Below are 6378 nucleotides of genomic sequence, written 5' to 3'. Positions count from 1 at the left end.
GTTTTTTTATTCTCATACAGCTAGGATAGGTGGAGGTGTCATTTAACCCAGCTCTTTACCTGTCCACCTGCTACAAACTACATTTTTAAACTCAACTGTGCTGTTATTTTTCTAGTGGCCTCACCTGCCAAAGGGGTGCAGAGAATTGGAGTGTAGTTATGATGTTGAAAACCTGAGAAATCCATGGCAGCGACTAACATGTGAGAAGCACTACTGTGTAAGCAGGAGCAGGGCCACTAAAGAGAAGCAGGAGGCCAAGGTTTAGGACACTGGGAAACCTCCCCAGCTGAGGGGGCTAGAATCTGCTTTCCCTCAAACTGCTCAACTACCCGCCCTGTGAAGAGCTGTAATGTGTGAAGGTCTCTGGGATGCTGGAACTTCCACATGCCCATGTTAGGACAGGTGTTTAGTAGATGCTGGAAGAATGAACACTCACTCAGCAGTCTTTTTATTGGCAGGGTCTTGCTTTGTCTCCCAGGCTGGAGTGCAGTGACGTGATCTCGGCTCACTGCAACTGCCACCGGGCTCAAGCCATCTTCCCACCTCCGCCTCCTGAATAGCTGGGACTACAGGCACACGCCACCACGCCTAGCTAATTTTTGTAGAGACAAGCTTTCGCTATATTGCCCAGGCTGGTCTCAAACTCCTGGCATCAAGTGATCTGCCTGCCTCAGCCTCCCAAAGTGCTGGGATTATAGGCGTGAGCCATTGCACCTGGCTTCTGTGAGATTATTGGGCAGGGTTTAGGAGTAGAAGCTATGATCCTCTTAATGGAAGCTGTGATCTCAAACTCCTGGATACCACCCTGTAACCTGGTTCAGCTCAGTCCTTTAGTGATACTACTTCAGTAATGTTTACAATTCAGTAGAATTGTAAGAATAATGATGATTTCTTATGTTTCAGTTTATAAGAGCCTCTCCACAACTCCCCAGTCTCCAGTTGGAAAGGTTTGGTCATATCAAACAAGAACTCTTTCCTAATTCAGAATTGACTGAAGTCTGTAAGCCAGATAAAACCAAGATACATAAAGGGGTGAAAAAAGCAAGACTAAAAATTAGTTTGAGGCCTGGTGCGGTGGCTCACGCCTATAATCCCAGCACTTTGGGAGGCCGAGGCAGATGGATCACCTGAGGTCAGGAGTTCAAACACCAGCCTAACCAACATGGTAAAACCGTCTCTACTAAAAATACAAAAATTAGGCGGGTGTGGTGGCGGGTGCCTGTAATCCCAGCTACTCAGAGACTGAGGCAGGAGAATCGCTTGAACCCAGGACGCAGAGGTTTCAGTGAGCCGAGAGCGTGCCATTGCACTCCAGCCTGGACAACAAGAGCAAAACTTCCATCTCAAAAAAAAAAAAAAAAAGGTTTGAAAAACACATATCAATACTTTAAGAAATACAAATTATATATAGAAGGGTAAACTGTGAGAAGTAAAATTAAGCTTTAATATTCTTGTACCCTTCCTAGAAATGTATGTACAGTCATGTGTTAACGGCCAACATATATTCTGAGAAATGCCTCATTAGACAATTTTGTCATAGTGTACTTACACAAACTTAAATGGTAGTGCCTACTACACACCTAGCCTATGTGCCATATAGCCTATTGCTCCTAGGCTACAAACCTGTACAGCATGTTGCTATACTGAATACTATAGGCAGCTGAAGTACAATGATAAGTACTTGTGTATCTAAACAGAAAAGGCACAATATAGGCTGGGTGCAGTAGCTCAGTGCCTGTACTCGCAACAAGACTGTGCAACTGCACTCCAGCCTGGGTGAAAGAGTGAGACCCTGTCTCAAAAAAAAAAAAAAAAAAGAAATACAGTATAAATAGGGTATTATAATCTTATCAGACCATAATCATATACGTGATCTGTCACTCATGAAATATGCAGCACATGACTGTATATGTATTTTTGTTCAGTAATTACACTGTAACTTTTACCTTATTTTGCAACTTTTTTTTAACTTAAAAGACTTAAGAGATTTGAAAAATTCTTCTTAATCCTGTTGCTAGTGTTGTCCCTGGTCTGAGTAAGAATATTTTTGTTGGCCAGGCATGGTGGCTCACGCCTGTAATCCTGGCACTTTGGGAGGCTGAGGCAGGTGGATCACGAGGTCAGGAGTTCAAGACCAGGAGTTCAAGACCAGCCTGACCAACATGGTGAAACCCCATCTCTACTAAAAATACAAAAATTAGCCGGGGGTGGTGGCACGTGCCTGTAATCCTAGCTACTCAGGAGGCTGAGGCAGGAGAATGGCTTGAACCCGGGAGGCGGAGGTTGCAGTGAGCCAAGATCATGCCATTGCGCTCCAGCCTGTGTGACAAAGCGAGACTCTGTCTCAAAAAAAAGGAGTATTTTTGTTAGCAGCCCCTCCCCCTTAGAGATATGTACAGTTTTGTCTAGGATCGTGCTGATTAGCTGGGGCATGGGGCCAAGTTGGTCAGCACTGCTGTGGGGCTGACCTCTTTCTGCTGGCAGGTAGAGTGGGTGTTCCAGCCTCTTTCTGGCAGGAAGATAGGAGGACTGAAGTAAGGCCTGTGGAAGGGCTGCTACCACTAGCCATCTACCTAAGGCAGGAAGTGAGAAGAGGTCCTAAGCCGAACAGGACTTAGGCTTAACAAAGGACCAAACTCTTCAGGGTGACTGACTTGGGTGGGTGTGGGAAAGCTTACTTTGTCTTGACTTCAGCAGTTGCAGGCTTCATTCAAACTGATTTTTTTCTCACATCTTACTCATGTTAAGGAGATGGAAATAGGCCCATATTTTCAACCTCTGCCCTGCATAGATCTCACCAATGAAGGTGGGGCTGTTTCAGTGTCAATAAAAATAGCATAGTGAACTATAGAGGGAAAATCGTGATCTAGAGACATGCTTCAGTGTCATCAAGACTGGCCTCCATAGCTGACATTTCCCCACCTTTACTGGGGAAAGCTGAGTAATAGTTAGTCCAACAGTCTGGTGAACAGGGAGGTACTTTTCATAGAGCCCTGTCAAGCTGGCCTCATCCCTGCTTTTATAACCCCCAGCTAAACCAAACCTTGCTGCCCCCTTCACGTTTGCTTGGTAAACAGTTCCTTGTGGGAAAAAACAACATCCCCACTATCCTCAAGTCCGCCACCTACCTCATCCTGTAGGCACTGACCAAGAGCAACAACTTTAGAAGCTCACGCTAAATATAGTTTAGGGCACACCATGGTGAACAGGTGGACAGCAAGAAGCCTGTTTCCATATTGGTGTACCATATGTATACAAACACAGGTACTAGATTGGTGTCTGCTTCTGAGTCATTTTCCCAGCCAAGTATAGAAATTTTGTAGCAAAACCCATGTGCTTCATGATCATGAGTAGTTAAGCCTTGTTTTTCTATCAAAGATCCCCCTGTTAAGTGAAAGGGACCCACAAACCTTCAACTTGTCATTTTGTCAATATACCAAAAATAACCTTTCTTTTTACCTTTACTGTATTACACAGAAGTCAATCATCTTCCTTGCCTCCCGCTCTGAACTTTGGAGTGGAGAATGAGCCATTTGGGGACTATGGGGAAACTTACCACTATGTGTGAAACTTAACATTACAAGTTCTAGTCCTTGTTCTGTTCAGTTCGTGTCTGCCTGAATTAGCTGAGAAACAGAATTTAGTACACGTATTGTCTCTGGAGTAGTGTGAGAATCTGGTACCTTGCAAAAGAGGGCTGTTTTCAAAAATTAGCTGGATAGAAGTCTTTGTCTTCCCTTTTGAATACACCATACCAACAAAGGTCTTAAAGCTGTTTTTTTTTTTTTTTTTTTTTTTTTGAGACACAGTCTCGCCCTGTCACCCAGGCTGGAGTGTAGTGGCGCAATCTCGGCTCACTGCAAGCTCCGCCTTCCGGGTTCACGCCATTCTCCTGCCTCAGCCTGCCGAGTAGCTGGGACTACAGGCGCCTGCCACTGCGCCCAGCTAATTTTTTTGTATTTTTAGTAGAGATGGGGTTTCACCATGTTAGCCAGGATGGTCTTGATCTCCTGACCTCATGATCCGCCCGCCTTGGCCTCCCAAAGTGCTGGGATTACAGGCGTGAGCCATCGCGCCCAGCCTGCTGTTTTGGTTTTTTTTTGGAGACAGGATCTAGCTTTGTCACCCACGCTGGAGTGCAGTGGCGCGATCTTGGCTCACTGTAATACTGCCTCTAGGCTCAAGCTATTCTCCCACCTCAGCCTCCTGGTAGCTGGCATACAGGCGTGCATCACCATGCCCGGCTAATTTTTGTATTTTGGGTTTCGCCATGTTGTCCAGTCTGGTCTTGAACTCCTGAGTTCAAGCGATCTGTCCGCCTCAGCCTCCAAAGTGCTGGGATTACAGGTGTGAGCCACTGCGCCCAGTCTTAAAGCTGCTGCTTTTCCAGCCTAACTAACTTAAACTGCAGAATGGAGATAGGTTGCACAGTATTTTTTACTTAATTCTAGATGCTCTTCAACTAAGGAAACAAAAAATCTAGTTCACTTGGGGAGAGGTGGAGAATAGACCAAGGAGTTGGCATTCTGCCTTTTGTGTCAAACACAAGTGTAACTGGGGTAATAACAGTTGACTTGAACTTTCCAATTCTCAATTAGGGGCTGAAGCAGTAATTGAAATGGGCTAGTGTCCCAAAGCCAGGCGTCAAAGTTGCCCAGCCTGACCCTAACTATGCAAATAGCAAAAAGGGCAGGCTTGGTCAAAGTCAACTAGGATTTAAAAATCCATTTGGGGTAAACAGTGGCTTTGGTACTATCACAAACCACCATACAAACCAACAAGGTCACAAGGCAGACCCAGTTGTGCCGCTGGTATATTGTAAAACAGGTTATTTAATACAACCAAAAACTACAGAAGCTGAATTGTCAGCACCTATTCTAAACTTGATATTTAGCCTTCCCTCACTTTTGCCACTTCATTAGCCTAAGAAAAAAAAAAAAAACAAAAAAACAAAAAGCCTTTAAAAGGCACTGCTCTGCTTGCCCCCACAGAGGAGGGCCAACTGTGCTTTTCATCCCAGCAGGATGGTTTTATTTCACATTTCATTTGTTTTCAACATTCAGTAGTTTATTCAACAGGAAACTTACAAGGCCAAGGTCAATTAAGTCATCCATAAGAGAGACAAGTAACTTTAAACTTCACACACTAGATAGGAAAGCAGTAACTTTTGGGGAAAAAACCTCAGTGCTGGACATCGTCAAAACAAGGTGATGTGCAGATCCACAGATTGACAAGTTGTCTTGGGATCTTAAGCTCTCCTCTATCAAACTCCTGTAATCCCACACCAAAACACTAGGATGCCTCTCCCTGATCATTGTTTCCTAGTGCTGAAAGCCAAGACTCCTTTATTAAGTTGAACGCTAATACTGAGCCTGGACTTAGTTCAGTTCTATCAGCTTTAAATTATAAATAAGAACATATCTTCATCAGAAGACCCAACTTGCACATTAATCCAAGCTATCATTTTCCCTTTTACTATGAGAAATAATTGCTTTATAATGCAGATTCCCAATGCCACAGTCCATAAAGATGTGCCAAGCACACAGACAAACCCCAAATGGCGAAAGTTTAACATCAAATTGAGCCAAGTCTATGGCCACCACAGAATTGAGAGTTCTGGAATATAAGGTCATATCTGAAAATAGGTATTTAAAAATTTAATTAGGCGAGGTGCAGTGGCTTACACCTGTAATTCTAACACTTTGGGAGGCAGAGACAGGAGGACTGCTTGAGCCCAGGAGTTCGAGACCAGCCTGGGCAACACAGTGAGACCCCATCTCTACTAAGTTAAAAAAAAAAAAAAAAAAAAGAATTAGCTGGGCATTATGGCACACACCTGTAGTCCCAGCTCAGGAGGCTGAGGTGGGAGGATCCCTTTAGCCTAGGAGGATGAGGCTGCCGTGAGCCATGGTAGCACCACTGCACTCTAGACTAGGTGACAGAGACCATTTCTATCCTCAAAAAAATAAATAAAAATTTAATTACTAAAATCACTTAAAATTGGTCGTCAAAATTTTCAAATGATATTAAATGCAGGAACAATTATTCCTCAGCACTGTCAGAGTGTTTCTGTGGTCATTATTCCATCCATTTACAATACTAAATAGAAACTTACTTAAGGCAATGGAGGAGCAAGATTTTTGTTTAATGGCTCTACCAGTACAGGACACCTCAGGTAATAATGATGTCACAATATTAACAAGCTCCCCTTTTCTAATAGTAACTAAGATAATTTATTGCCTCTTTAATTCCTGGGCAGGTCTATGATGGTGCAATTTCATGGAAACCACCCAACAAACATGTTTTTCCACTGCCTGAAGAAATATTCTTTGGCTGGGAGTGGTGGTTCACGCCTATAATCCCAGCACTTTGGGAAGC

The sequence above is a fragment of the Pan paniscus genome, chromosome 19 (assembly GCF_029289425.2).
Source record: "Pan paniscus chromosome 19, NHGRI_mPanPan1-v2.0_pri, whole genome shotgun sequence".
NCBI classification, from domain to species: domain Eukaryota; kingdom Metazoa; phylum Chordata; class Mammalia; order Primates; family Hominidae; genus Pan; species Pan paniscus.
The sequence above is the reverse complement of the archived record's forward strand: the minus strand, read 5'-3'. Positions refer to the sequence as shown.